Source organism: Zosterops lateralis (assembly GCF_965231275.1).
Source record: "Zosterops lateralis genome assembly, chromosome: 6".
In the NCBI taxonomy this organism is placed as follows: domain Eukaryota; kingdom Metazoa; phylum Chordata; class Aves; order Passeriformes; family Zosteropidae; genus Zosterops; species Zosterops lateralis.
Genome location: NC_139761.1, coordinates 17,160,055 through 17,173,200, shown reverse-complemented (window position 1 = coordinate 17,173,200; position 13,146 = coordinate 17,160,055). Strand labels below are relative to the sequence as shown.

Below are 13,146 nucleotides of genomic sequence, written 5' to 3'. Positions count from 1 at the left end.
GTCTTTCTATAAAGAAGTTACACCAAAGCAGACATTTACTAAAAATGAAACACACAGAACTCTTCTGCATAGAAGCCCATCAATACACTCAACATGTTCAGTGAAAATGAGCAGTTTTACATGAGTAAGTATCTGGAAAAGGAAAAAATACCGAGGCAGATATAAACACCAGGAGGCCAAAATTGTGTCGGGCCCACTTCCTAGTTTTCAAAACTGCATCCAGTGCAACCAGAAGGTAAACAAGGGAATGGCCCGCGTCCAGGGGCACTGGCACTGCCTACCTACGCCACACACTCAACTTTGACTCCAAATGGAAGTTCCGTCCCATGAGCTTCTAAACAGGAAAATTATATGATGGCTGACAGTAAAGTAATTTAATTGCACCGTTGCTATGACAACATGCTGCTCTCTTTCTGTTTAATTTCCTTATTTGCCAGTATCCTCCCAAAGGGCCGTATCACTTCATGATTTTTTTCCCCCTGTCTCTCTCTGTCTCTCCCCGCTGCAGGCAGGGGGTGACCGGGCGGCCGCGGCCCCGCGGAGCCCCCTCGGGCCGGTCGGGAGGTCCGGCGGCGCCCGGCCAAGGAGCGGCGCCCGGCGGGGCGGGCGGGCGGGCGGGGTGCCCGCGGCGGCGGGGCCCGACTGGGGGCACACCGGGGACTCCGGGGGGGGGCGGCAGCGGCGCCCGTGCCGGAAGCGGCGGCGCCCCCCGGGCGGACAAAGAGCGGCGGTGCCGGCCGGGCGAGCCCCGGCCCGTGTGAACCGCGGGCCCCCGGCGGGCGCGCCCCGCACAGGCGCCATTTCCCGCGGCCGGGGGGGGGCGCTCGGCGGCGGGAGCCCCGCCCGCGCTCCCACCGCACCCGCCGCGCGGGGGGGCGGGCGCCCATTGGCCGCGGCCGCGGCCAATCAATGGCGTTGCCAGGCGACCGGGGCTGCTCGGGCCGGGCGGCGCGCGCCGCGCTCCCCGCCAATGCCGGCCAGGTGTCACCGGCCCGCGCGGCCCCGCGCGCCCCCCGCACGTGCGCGCGCGCGCCCCGAGCCCCTCGCCCGCGCGCCGCCGGGACCCCCGCAGGGACAGGCTCGGGCCGGGCGCGGCCCCGCGGCGCGGGCACGGCGGGATCGGCGGGGTCACGGCGGCGCGCGCGCCGGGCCGCGCACCAACTCCCCACCAAGTTGTGGCGCGGGGCCGGGCCGGGCCGAGCCGGGCGGGACTCACCGCGCCGCTCCCCGCGGCGGCCCCGCACCGCACCGCCCCGCCCCGCGCAGCCCTCGCCAACAACAACAACAACAGCAGCGGCAACTTACCTGGCGGGGGGCGGCGGGTTCACCGCGGTCCCTCCATGGCAGCGGCACAAAGTTTCATCTGACGGAGCCGGGCATGGCGCGCCCCGGCTCAGCCCGAGCCCCGGGGGTGCCGCGGGGGTCCCGGCGCACGGGGCTCCGCCGCCCGCATGGGCCCGCCCGCCCCGCGCCCGCCCCGCGCTCCCCACGGGCAGCGTCCGCCTCGGTGCGAGCCGAGAGCGAGAAATTGTTTCCACTGCAAACAAAAAAGGCGACACATGACCACGGAGGGAGGGGAGAGAGGGAAAACGTGGGCTGGGCCAGCCGCGCCGGGAGAAGCCGCGGAAGAGAGGGCGGGGGTGGGGGAGGGCGGCGGTTCCTGCCGGCGGGGCCCGGCCGTGCCGCCCGCGGGGCCTCACACGGGCCGGGGCCGGGGCCGGGCGGGAGGCGCTGGGAAGCCCCGATGCGCAGGGAACCGGCAGCCGCGGCGCTCCCACTTGTGCGAGTCTCCTTCCCCGCCCCGGCCAGGCCGGCCCGGCTGAGCCGCCGTGACACCGAAGGCACCGACAGCCCCAGGAGCCCGCGGGTTGGCACAGCGGAGCCCCGCTTCTGCCTCTCCCGCAAGAGGAGCGGGGGAGACAGCTTTCAACACCCCCCTCCCAAGGGGGCAGGTAATTCCCGCCGAGAACGGGCGGACCGGCGGCCGGAGCGGGGGCCGGGCCCGCGGGTCTGCGGGACCCGCACGGCGCCTCTGCCCGGGAACCCACGGCCGCTGCCGTGCCGTGCACTGTAATGAACCGGGCTGCAGAAACCTGCAGTAACTGCCGACGGGGGCGGGAGGAATGAATATTCCTGAAGGAAATCTGCTTTAAAACAAGGCTTGACTCAATGAGGGAAAATGGTGCGTTTTCTCCCCTATCATACCCTGACATAACTAGTATTAACTTGAGTAAAAAACCCTTGCCATCAGTTGAATCAATTGAAGGGAACTAACTTGATTAAAAAATAAAGAAGTTGTCCAGTCTAGACAGCGCTAGCTGAACGTACAGTCTCTTCTATGTTACATGCCAGATCTCAAGTAGCTTCAGTGATTTGCAGCACAGAATTAAAGTATGGCTGTCTACCCGCAAAACAAGTACATGGAACTGTTTCACAGCTGGTCCACAAAAATCAAACATTTTCCGCTCTGGGTAAACAACACTTGCAGATTTAGCATACTTTAAAATAAATTTTCCTTTCACTATAGAAAATGCCTGCTGCAGAAATGTATAAACAATATCATTAAAATCAGAAGTACAGGTATCCTTCCCAGTGCAGTCCTCCCTGGACACAGAAATTGTCACTAAGCTAGGAAGGAAAACATTTTAGCTGTTTTATTTATTTAGAACAGCTGCCTCAAGACCTTCAGGGAATTCTGCATCATTTCCCAATGGATGAGTTACCTCCTTTAATCTCTTTAACACTCACGAAATTCACAGTTTTAGATAAGATGGCAAGCACCTCATTCTCAAAGTGTAGGGATAAGAAGCATTTCATTGATTCTCTTGAACTAGAAATTCCTGTCATAACTAGCTAAGACTTCTTTTGCCGATAGCTTTCCCTCCCCTACCCAGTGAACTGCTATTTCACATTCTTGCATATTTTCAAGAAGACACACCAGCAGCTGAATTGCAGAACGGGAAGAATACCTATCAGGCAGCAGAGTATCATCATTACCCACTGGCAATCCTGCCCTGTGACTCCACCAGCCCTAACACTCCAACAGACAGCAAGACAATTAGTTTACACAGCTCTTATCTCATGGCCGTTTGGTTTCAAACCCAAACTAAATTATCAAGTCATAACTCCACCCACCTGAATTTACTCCAAATGCTTCAGACATTTTTCTGAGTGAATCAACATGCCTCTTTATTGGCAAGCAAGGAGATTTATTGCATTTATTATCACTTGTAAAAGTCAAGTGTCTTGAAAGACTACCAAGAAGAATTCAGCTAATGAGAAGTATTTCTGAAGTGAGAAGGGGGAAGCCTCATGAGATGCAGGGTAGTATGCAAAGAAAATTATACCCTGAATATATTATGTATGCAGTTCAGTTCTGTTCAGAATTAGTGGCCAAATTCCCCATGAATATTGGTGGAATATGATCAGTTTCAGAATTCTCTGATTTTTCCATGGCAGGTAGGAATTTCCCCAGAGTGCACACTGGAGATTACACTGGAGGGCCACTGTGAGACATTTGCTGTGCTGGCAGCAAAGCCGGCATGATGAAGCACAGGGGCCAGCAGCAGGTGGGGGAGAGGGTCAGGAGAAGGGGGACAGGACAGACTGCCCGCCGGGCCCGAGGGCTGCAGACACTCCCCGCTGAGGTGCCCCATCAGAGGCAGCAGGGCAGGGCAGCCTCTCGCCGGCTCCCACGGATCCCTGAGATCAACAGCAACTGGAGCTGCTGACTTGCAGAGCACTAAAATACCAGCAACAAGGTAAACACTACTATCTTGCCTCTAGGGAAGACTGTTCTCCAACTTCTGACTTTTTGCTGTAATACCTAATACAACTAATTTAAGAAAGGAATAGAATCTCATGCAGCTCCATTGAAAGGACATTAACTGCTGGCTTAGAGGCTACAGCAGCAGCAGAACAACTAATGTATGTCCATCAAGTAACTAAATACTCACTGTAATCTCAGTGAGTACCCCAAATTTATTAGGGTGTTGATTTCCCCGTTTCTGAGCCAGCAATAATACTAATTCATTTAGCGTAAGATTTGCAACACTGACATGAAACTGTTTGTACATAAAGACCAAAGTACTTGCCGTACTGAAGGCTGATTAGAAGTTCCAACAGTGTAGAGCTGCACTTTAGCCTTGTGGGCTAATATACAACAGTCTAATCTTTCCACTCAGATTTCAGAATACCAACTGCAGATGTTGCAGTATCTTATTTAATGAGGATTTCCAGCCATCTCCCTATACTCCTTTATCTCTTATCCTACTCTAGATTGGAATCCCTGAAAATTTCCCACAAGCTATCAAGCACACAAGCACAGCAAGGGTCATGGGCTCACGGGCTCATCTCCCCCCCTCAATCTCCGTCTCTGCTGGGAACATCTTTCTTTGCTAGTATTATGACCATGTGTCGTGGTTTAACCCCAGATAGCAACTAAATACCACACAGACACTTGCTCCTTCTGCCACACACACAGAGTGAGGAAAGGAATCAGAATTTAAAAAAAAAAAAAAAAAAAAAAAAAAAAAAAAAAAAAAAAAAAAAAAACCACACCAAAACCACCCTTAACTCATGGGTTGAGATAGGACTATTTCATAGTTCAAACAAAATAAAAGATGATGATGAAGACAGTAATAATACGAGACAGGAAGAGGAATAACACCCAAGAGGAACAAATAATGCACAATACTTTTGGTCATCACCTGCTGACTGATGCCCTGTTCATCCCTAAGAGGTAATTGACCCCTCCTGGCCAGTTCCCTCACAGCTTATAAACTGGACATGATGCTCTGTGGTATGGAAAATTCCTTTAGCCAGTTCCCCTGTACTGGCCATGCTCCCTCCTGGCCTCTTGTGCAAGGCTCACTGTCAGAGTACAGGAAACTGAAAAGCCCTTGACTTAAGGCAAGCACTGCACAGCAACAACTAAAACATCGGTGTGATAGCAACTTAATTCTCATACTGAATCCAAAAATACAGCAGCATTGTCCCAGTCAAAAGCAGGACACCATGTCACATGACCTTGCTAAATACTTCTACTTTCTGCCTTCTTGCCTCACCTGCCACACTTCCACAGTCCTGCACTATTTATCCTCACCTTTAAGCCCCTCTTCCTAACTTGGTCTCCAATTACCATGTCTTTATTGACTGGTGTCCTTGTCAATGTTTATTCTCTCTACATTAGAGTCAGATTTCTTCCCTGAAGTCTGCTGCAAGTTTGCCAGCAAAGCTTGCTCATTAGGATTTAGAATTAGACATGCAGCTGTACAAAAAAACCCCTCCTATATTCTTAAGGGTCCCGATGTACTTTTCAAAGAGTGATGTGGACAGGGTTGCTGACTCTTGCAATCAGATCCTCAGTGTGGGACACAGCTCAGGCCCTGACACCTGTACACTGACCATCTCATTTTGTGTCAGTTCCTCCCCCATGCAGAATGACTGGTGTGTCCCCATCAGTCTTGATATTTCTAATCTTCTGTTTTCGCTGAGGCAATGAAATTAATCTTGTATAGAACACAAGCAAATTGGACATCTTCAAGAACTTACAAAAACTAAATCATGAATACAGCACGTGTTTATTCATTTCCTCTTTCACAACTCTTGTTCTCAGCATTCTTCTCCTGCAGTATCAACACTTCTTTATTTTTAACCACAGCAGACCAGCCTGGTTTTGTTTTTTGCACTATGCCCACTTTTGGGGCAGAGAAACAGCTGTGTGAGTTCCTGGAACAGTACCAGACAGCCAGAATCTCTGCCCTGTACAGAGGTAACACACCTAATGGGCTGACAAACAGTGCCCTGCTCCCCTGAAAGAGAACAACTCTGGCTTTGCAGCTGCTCTGAGCGAAGTTGTACCCTGCCTGCCCATGGCTTTTGCAAGCATGCCCTCCCCTTTCTTCACCCACAACAAGCACTAAGCTATAAGCTGCACATGCAGTGAAGGCCCAGCTTACTCCAGCCTACCAACAGATCTATCTTTTGCTCATTCACTCAAGAACATGGAATCAGATTTACAGAGCATTTCCCCAACATTGCATTTAATTAGTCTTTAAGTTCTCATTTTCCCCAGCAGGCAAAACCCAACAGAAACAGAACTGAATCTGTGAGAAAAGGAGCACCAATACAAAGCTTTGTCAAAAGTTGAGCAAACGAAACTATCTACAGCATTTTTGTTTCACAGGCTAAAATAAAATTTATTTCTTCCAATAGAATCCACAGTTTTTATTAAATAGCTCCTTTATAAATTAATGTATGCACATTTACGATGTTATTGTAGTAACGCTTGCAGTTTCTAGGGAAATGACTATACTTAGTGCTAAAATTACATACAGCTGAGAAGCTACCAGCAATTGTTTCTGTGCATGAGTGTGGTGGGAGGAGAGCATCAGGCATGCTCATTTGTCCTACATATATTTGTTAAAATACATGAGAGATGCTTTCACAGCGTAATTACCCAACATACAAGGACCCCAAGCATAAACCTAGCTTATACAAAGATTCTGCCAGTGCAGCTTTATTTTGGTGGCTGGGATAGACATCTCTTTACTGGAGTCTTCTGCTATAACGGTCTGAACTCACCTAATCACTCAGTTGGTACATTAACTGTAATACGAGCCAGTATTTCTAGTACAGTTGCAGTGTTTAAAGAGGCTGAAAAATGAAAGAACTGTGTGTCTGGAGTTTGGTGCTCAGATTCCGCTCTCTGTTGTAAAGGTGTAACGCCACAAGATGTAGCCTGGTGTTATCTCAATATCAGTATTCACCACTTGGCAGCTGAAGTCAAACTTACAAGTAATCAGCAGAACCAGAAATCAACTGTATTTTTGTTCTCAAAAGCAGCGTGGAGGAAGAGCAGCAACCAACACTGCAGACAAGTAAAGATCAGAAGTTTTGGGGAAAACTACAATGGAAAGCCACTTTCTCTTTATAAAGCTCCCAAACTGCATTGCCAAATGGAATTTCTAAAACAAAGACAAAATTATTTCAAGTCAACATTCCAAATTCTGCCTCAGCTTTCCTGAATACAAACTGTTCACTTCATCAATTATTTTATGAATTTGTCCTTTATTTGTGTATCTATGCATGCAAAACTAAATTTGCAACAGGACCTCACAGGTAGTGAAGTTTGTGTTCACATCTCAACTGAAGTTCTCAGTAACTGACACTGAACATAGTTTACCATCACTACTGCTGTGAGCCAGAAGGCAATTACTGTCCTCTGACCATTTGCTTCTGCCAGGTGCATTTCCTAGCCACAATTATACTTGTGTGAGTCCCAGCTTGATTTCCAGCTTTTTGTAGCACAGGATATACCAGGGCCCTTTCCTTTACTCATTACTTGGCTCTACTCTTCCTGTACATTTCTTGAACACTGTTCCCGGAGGAAATCCTGTGAAATGCAGATTCCCAGACTGCAACAACACAGAGACAACTGTGAGAGCCTGTATGAGGTGGTGCAGGGATGGCTGTGCTGACCTACAGTTGTGTCTGCAAGGAGATGCTGAGAGGGTTCAGGTTGTGGGAAATACACTAAGTGCCATAAAATGAATTAGCAGACTTCTATCCCTGGTGTGGCTTTAGTGCTACAGACCAACCTACCAAAAGCGCCAGGGAGCAAGGAATGGAAAACAATGAAAAACTGCAGTGGAAGGACTAAAAAGAGTCAGTACCATCTGCAGAAAGGTTCTGTCTTGTCCTGTGCTCCCTCCACAGCCACAAGTGAGGTGGCCTCCAAGGCTGAACCAGAGAGCATGCATCAGGCAGAGCAGGTAAGCAAGATTTTGGGAGAAGAAGGAAATCTGGCAAAGCAGAAAAGCACAGCTCAAGCACCCACATCCCAACGACAACAACTGTGGCCAGAGAACTACCCCGCTGGCTGCTACATTCATGTCCTGTGAGGTGGGTTTTCCTGCAAGGAGCTTTGGTTTCTCTATGGTGGCAGGTGGGCCTTATTATAATGGACTGACTTATTCACTAGGACATGAATTTCTGCCAGGCCTTTTGGCACTGTCCCAGTCTTTCTGGCAACAGGTAACTTCAGTGAGCAGCTGCAGTGATCTGCGAAGTACGGTGCATCTGGCACCTCACAGAACTTTTGCAGGCAAACTTCACATTCCACAGGTTTCTCACAGGGATGCCACAAGAATGGGGTAGGCCTCAGCTGCTGAAGCACTATGAAATAATCTTGGAATGTTTTTCTCTTTAAATCTGCAGTCTTGTAAACACTGATGGTTAAGCCCTTTTCTTAGGTTCAGCTGGTTCCAGAACAGTTTAGCACTTCCACAAGCATTTCAAGGACAAAAATATGTTATGGCTATGTTGTGGTTTAATCCCAGCCAGCAGCTAAGTACTGTGCATGTGCTTACTCACTCCTCTCCCGCCCTGGTGGGATGGGAAGGAGAATCGCAAAAAGGTAAAACCTGTGAGTTGAGGTAAGAACAGTTTAATAAATGAAATAAAACACAGTATTACATTAATAGTAGTATTGGAAAGAAAGATAAGAGAGAGGGAGAGAGAGAGAAATAAATCCCAAGATGGACACAAAAATGATGGACGATACAACTGCTCACCACCTGCTGAGCAATGCCCAGCATGTACCCCTGCAGTGATAAGCCCTTTGCAGCCAACTCCCCCAGTTTATCTACTGGGCATGGTGCTCTTTGATATGGAATATCCCTTTGCCCAGTTGCAGTCAGCTGTCCTGGCTGTGCTCTCTCCTGGCTTCTTGTGCACCTGCTTGCTGGCAGAGCATGGGAAACTGAAAAGCCCTTGACTCAGGCTAAGCACTGCACAGCAATAACTAAACCAGCAGCATGTTACCAATGTCATTCTCATAATAAATCCAAACCATAGCATTGTATCAGCTACTAGAAAGAAAATTAACTCCATCACAGCCAAAATCAAGACAGGCAATAACAAAATTTTTAAGAACATTTGAGGAGAAAAGTCACTTTTATTGCTTGTATGCAAGTAGAGGGCTTTACTTATTCCACATCACCTGTCACATAATCTTCAATATTCTTTTTCACAATGAAAAACACCCCCAAATGAAAACAACAGAATCAAACCAAACACCACATGTAAGAAAGAAGAAATAGGCTATCCGAGGAAAAAGTCCCACAGGTTACTGGAGCACTGCTGGGCAGCAGAGCTGGGGTTTCAGCAGCAGAAGGGCTGTGCCAGCACAAACCAGGCAGACACCCAGCCCAGCCGTCCTTCCTTTTGTCCTGCCTGCGAACAGAAGACCCATGTAATGACAACCACAGAACTCACTTAAGCTCTGAAAAGGTGACTAATGAGCTCATTCATACTCTCTATAAATTATTCACTACGACACCGAACCCACTCAAGACAATTGGCAAAGTAAACTTTAAATACAGGGAGCAGGAGCCTCCTGTGTTGTCAACTTCTGCCTGTAAAACTTTTTGCAATGCAACAGACACGTCACTTGCTTCTGCCCCCTTGTAAAAATCACTCAAATGTTTAGACCTTCTTTTTTACTACCTCTAGCAGAGTTAAGGCAGCTACAGCTCCTACATATTTATTTTGCCACTGCCAAGCCTTTTTCTTTAGTAGTTCCAGGTAATCACAAAGCACTATACATAGCTTTAAATTACATTCTTCAGAAATTAAAGTCTGACCTCAAAATGAAGGCCAGGTCTAAAGAAGTAAGAAGACAATAGCACATGCATGTTTAATGAGAAGCAGCCCATCTCCAGAGCCTGCATTTACTGATACTTCTGTGAACATCTATAATTTGTGCCAAAATAAAAACTGAGGTCTTAAAAAAACACAGTTTCGTTTCTTAGGTGCTGCTCCAAAAAAGCTTCTGATACGTTTAGAAACAGTTCATTTGTAAGAATGCTTTTGTTATCCTGTTTAGTGTGAAATAAGAGGTAGATAATGGTTGGATGTTAACAGCACGAGTGGTGGGGTTTGCTGCTGTGGCGGCTGGAACAGCATTTACTTTCTTCAAACAGCACTTTTCTTTATAAGATAAATTACTTACACCATTTATAAGTTAACTTTAGGAACTTGTTGCAGGTGGAACTAGCAAGACAGAGTGACATTAAATACAATGTCTTATATGACATGCCTGCTCTTCAGTGGAAAACATTACTTGCACCTCTGGTTACAGGATCAACTCCAAAGGTCGGGAACAGCTAGATAAAAGGGAAAACCGGAATTACATAGCTAAAGTCCAGTAGAGTATAAAGTAAGGTAAAGTATGGGAGACATAAGGCAACATCAAGGTGATATTTAAACACAAGAAAAGAAAAATGGCTAGCAAAAGAAGTGGCTGTGCTCCTTTCCAGTTTATTTCTGGACATGCTCACTGTTAGAGCACAAGAAACTGATAAGTCCTTGATTTAGGGTAAGCACTGCACTGCAACAACTACATATCAGTGTGTTATCAATATTAGTCTCACATTAAATCCAAAACACCTCTACCAGCTACTAGGAAGAAATTAACTCTATCCCTGCTGAAAGCAGGACAAAACCTCTGCATCTAGGGAGATTTCTACCCCTCCTGTAACTGAAAGGCGCTGTCAAAGGGCTACACTGAAATCACAGACCCCACTAACCTGCCTGACAAGGGGCGTTCACCTCCCAGTTCAGAGGTGGGAAACAGTGGCACTTCCCGCAGCCAGCTCCCCACACCCTGCTCCTCATTTCCCTAATGAGGCCCAGCAGTGATGTCAGTTTGCCCAAGGCATGATTTGGTCTAAATAATAACCAACTACAGTTGGCTACATAATCAGAGGAATGCCAGATCTGGGGGAGGATCAGCAAACAAACTGGCAGGACAGCTTTTAACTGGGTGCAACCAAGTCAAAACACGGCTGTAAGTGTCAGTGAACCTCTTGACTGGTCAATGCCACTACTCTTCCTGAGAGTGCCCTGGATGGTTTTGACCTAAGAGGTCACCAGGGAACCTTCCTGAAATAACCAGTCTTTGCAAACTCCTGCAAGAGTGCCATGCCATGGGTAGGGCACACAGCCAGCACTGAGGAACACTGACACCACTTTGGGGCCAGCTGATGGCACTGAGGTAAAGGCAGCTGTATTATGCTGTGTACCAGCACAAATAAAGTTCAATCCAAAGCCACTCTGTGGCTGTTACCTCTGCTGGAACACTGGTCCTGCTAGTTCTCCTTCCTCTTGGCTCTCCAAACAACATAATCTCATAGCTCTCCAGATCCCAGTGTATGCCAATCAGTGGGGAATGCTGGGCTACTCTGCTTTGTAATATCATTACAACAAACTGTAGGTATTTCTTACCTACAAGAATTTCTACTTTCTATTCAGATGTCCATGAAGCAAAAAAACTTATAGATTCAACAAATAGGAAAAACAGTGGCCCCTTTAAATTGCATAGTACTCACCTTATGAAAGAAATTGCCTCTCTGCTCATCCATTACCACACAGAGGTCCCAATCAAAAAAAGGCCAAGATTTATAAGGTCCAGTGATTACAGGGTAGTCACTTTTCTGAGTGAGAAAATCTGTAAACGCTGACCAGATGAGGCCAGAGAATACACACATCACCCTTACATTTATGTATTTCTGTCCATTGTCATGTCACAATCTCTACAAAAATGGAGAAGGCAAAACAAATGGGCTAAAACAAGCACTGCCATCAGTAAATTCCTACCTGTTCTGCTACAGCTCTGTTCTTGCACACTTCTTGTACACAGCCAGGGTTGACTCAGAATTCCCATACAAACACATCATATTTAGGGTGCCACAGACATGCTGCACTCACGTGTGAAGTGTGGGTCTGCAGCTGGGCCCTTGGTGATACATGTATTTGTGTGTGTGAATGCACACCATGGCAAGTATGTGCTTAGCTCTGTTCAAGACTAGGATTTTAGTCACCAAGTACCCAAAGGGGGCCCTTACTGAAGTTAATGGGTTCCCCTTGAACCATTTCTGCACTCATAGGTTGAACAGATGGAATAAGATCTTGAAATTGGCCAGGTGAAAATTTATGCCTGTGCTTGCCTTACTGAGCAGGAAGTGTGACGCTGGCGCCTGCAGAGTCCTTAGGGAGCTGGGCTGAAGCTGTCCTCAGGTACCCCAGTGCTCTTGTGGCTCTGTGCACTATTTGATTGCATCCTTGGATTTATGCCAGTGCTAATCACCATCCAACCTTCTACCTTTATTTCTTCCTTACCTCCCTGTCACATAACTCCATTTAATGTTTACTGTAAGAGTTGAAGGAGCTAGTCAGAGCAAGGCTCCTCTTGCTCACGTCCTCGTTCCAGCCACGTCCAAAGGAAGAACAGGGCAAATGCATAGTGATGCTCTGCAGCATTCTCCTGTACTTCTAGAGTTCTGCTGGAAGTTAAAAGCTGAAGCTAAAGATGCAATCAGATGTTGTGGTATGCTGTAAACCCTAAGATATTTTTTTCCTATCAATTTTCGAAAAGGTTTCTGTAAGCTTCAGCATCAACAACAGCCTGCAGCAAGAAGTTCCATGCTTTAACTATTGACTGTGTGAAAAAAAATCCTTCTTTTGCTTTAAACATGTCACCTCACAGCTTTGCTTGAAAACCTTGTTTCTTGCGTATTATGGTAATTATCGCATATCTAGGACACATGACTCAGGTCTATGCAGACTTCTCTTGGTTTTATAGTACCTTCCTACTGCTCCAACCGTGCTACTAATAACCAGCATTTCACACTCTGAAATAACTACAGGTGTACATAAACATCAGAAAATAATACATAAATATACCTATCAATGACCATCTAATCATACAGTTGTAATTACCAGCATTGCATCTATCCAGATAAAAGAAAAGGGAGTTATTTTTCAATAAAGTGGTCCTAACAACATGTTATCCCTTGTAGTCTCAGCCTGTAGCTTTTCCCCTTACAGACTTGAAGAACCTGGAGCTTTTCCAAGCACTTAATATGTCTATACAAAATGTGGAAGCAGCTCATTCCAGCTGACGATATCTTTATCCATGAAGAGAACAGCAGCTGGAAGATGCTGCCTTACACAAACAATAACTGTAACAGATCAGGCCCTATGCAGGTTCAGTCCTTTAAAAAAGTTGCAACTTCAGAGCTACCAAACTTCTCAGGGCTGCTCCACTAGAAGTCCATGCCTCCAGCTTCCACCTTGCATCTG

At 47.3% G+C, this 13,146-nt stretch overlaps 1 protein-coding gene across 6 annotated transcripts in view; it reads right to left on the bottom strand.

The window, feature by feature from the left end:
* FOXN3 (forkhead box N3) overlaps window positions 1–13,146 on the bottom strand; it is a 199,328-nt gene that overhangs the window by 126,936 nt on the left and 59,246 nt on the right. Inside the window, exon 1 of one of the 6 annotated variants that reach the window (XM_083864083.1) lies at window positions 1,306–1,361. The exons of 4 other annotated variants lie outside the window; for them this stretch is intronic. The gene's annotated coding sequence lies outside the window, so the exon portion shown is untranslated. Of the gene's footprint in view, window positions 1–281; window positions 427–1,305; window positions 1,362–13,146 lie in introns of those variants that run through there. One more of the 6 variants, XM_083864084.1, reaches the window with a different exon arrangement.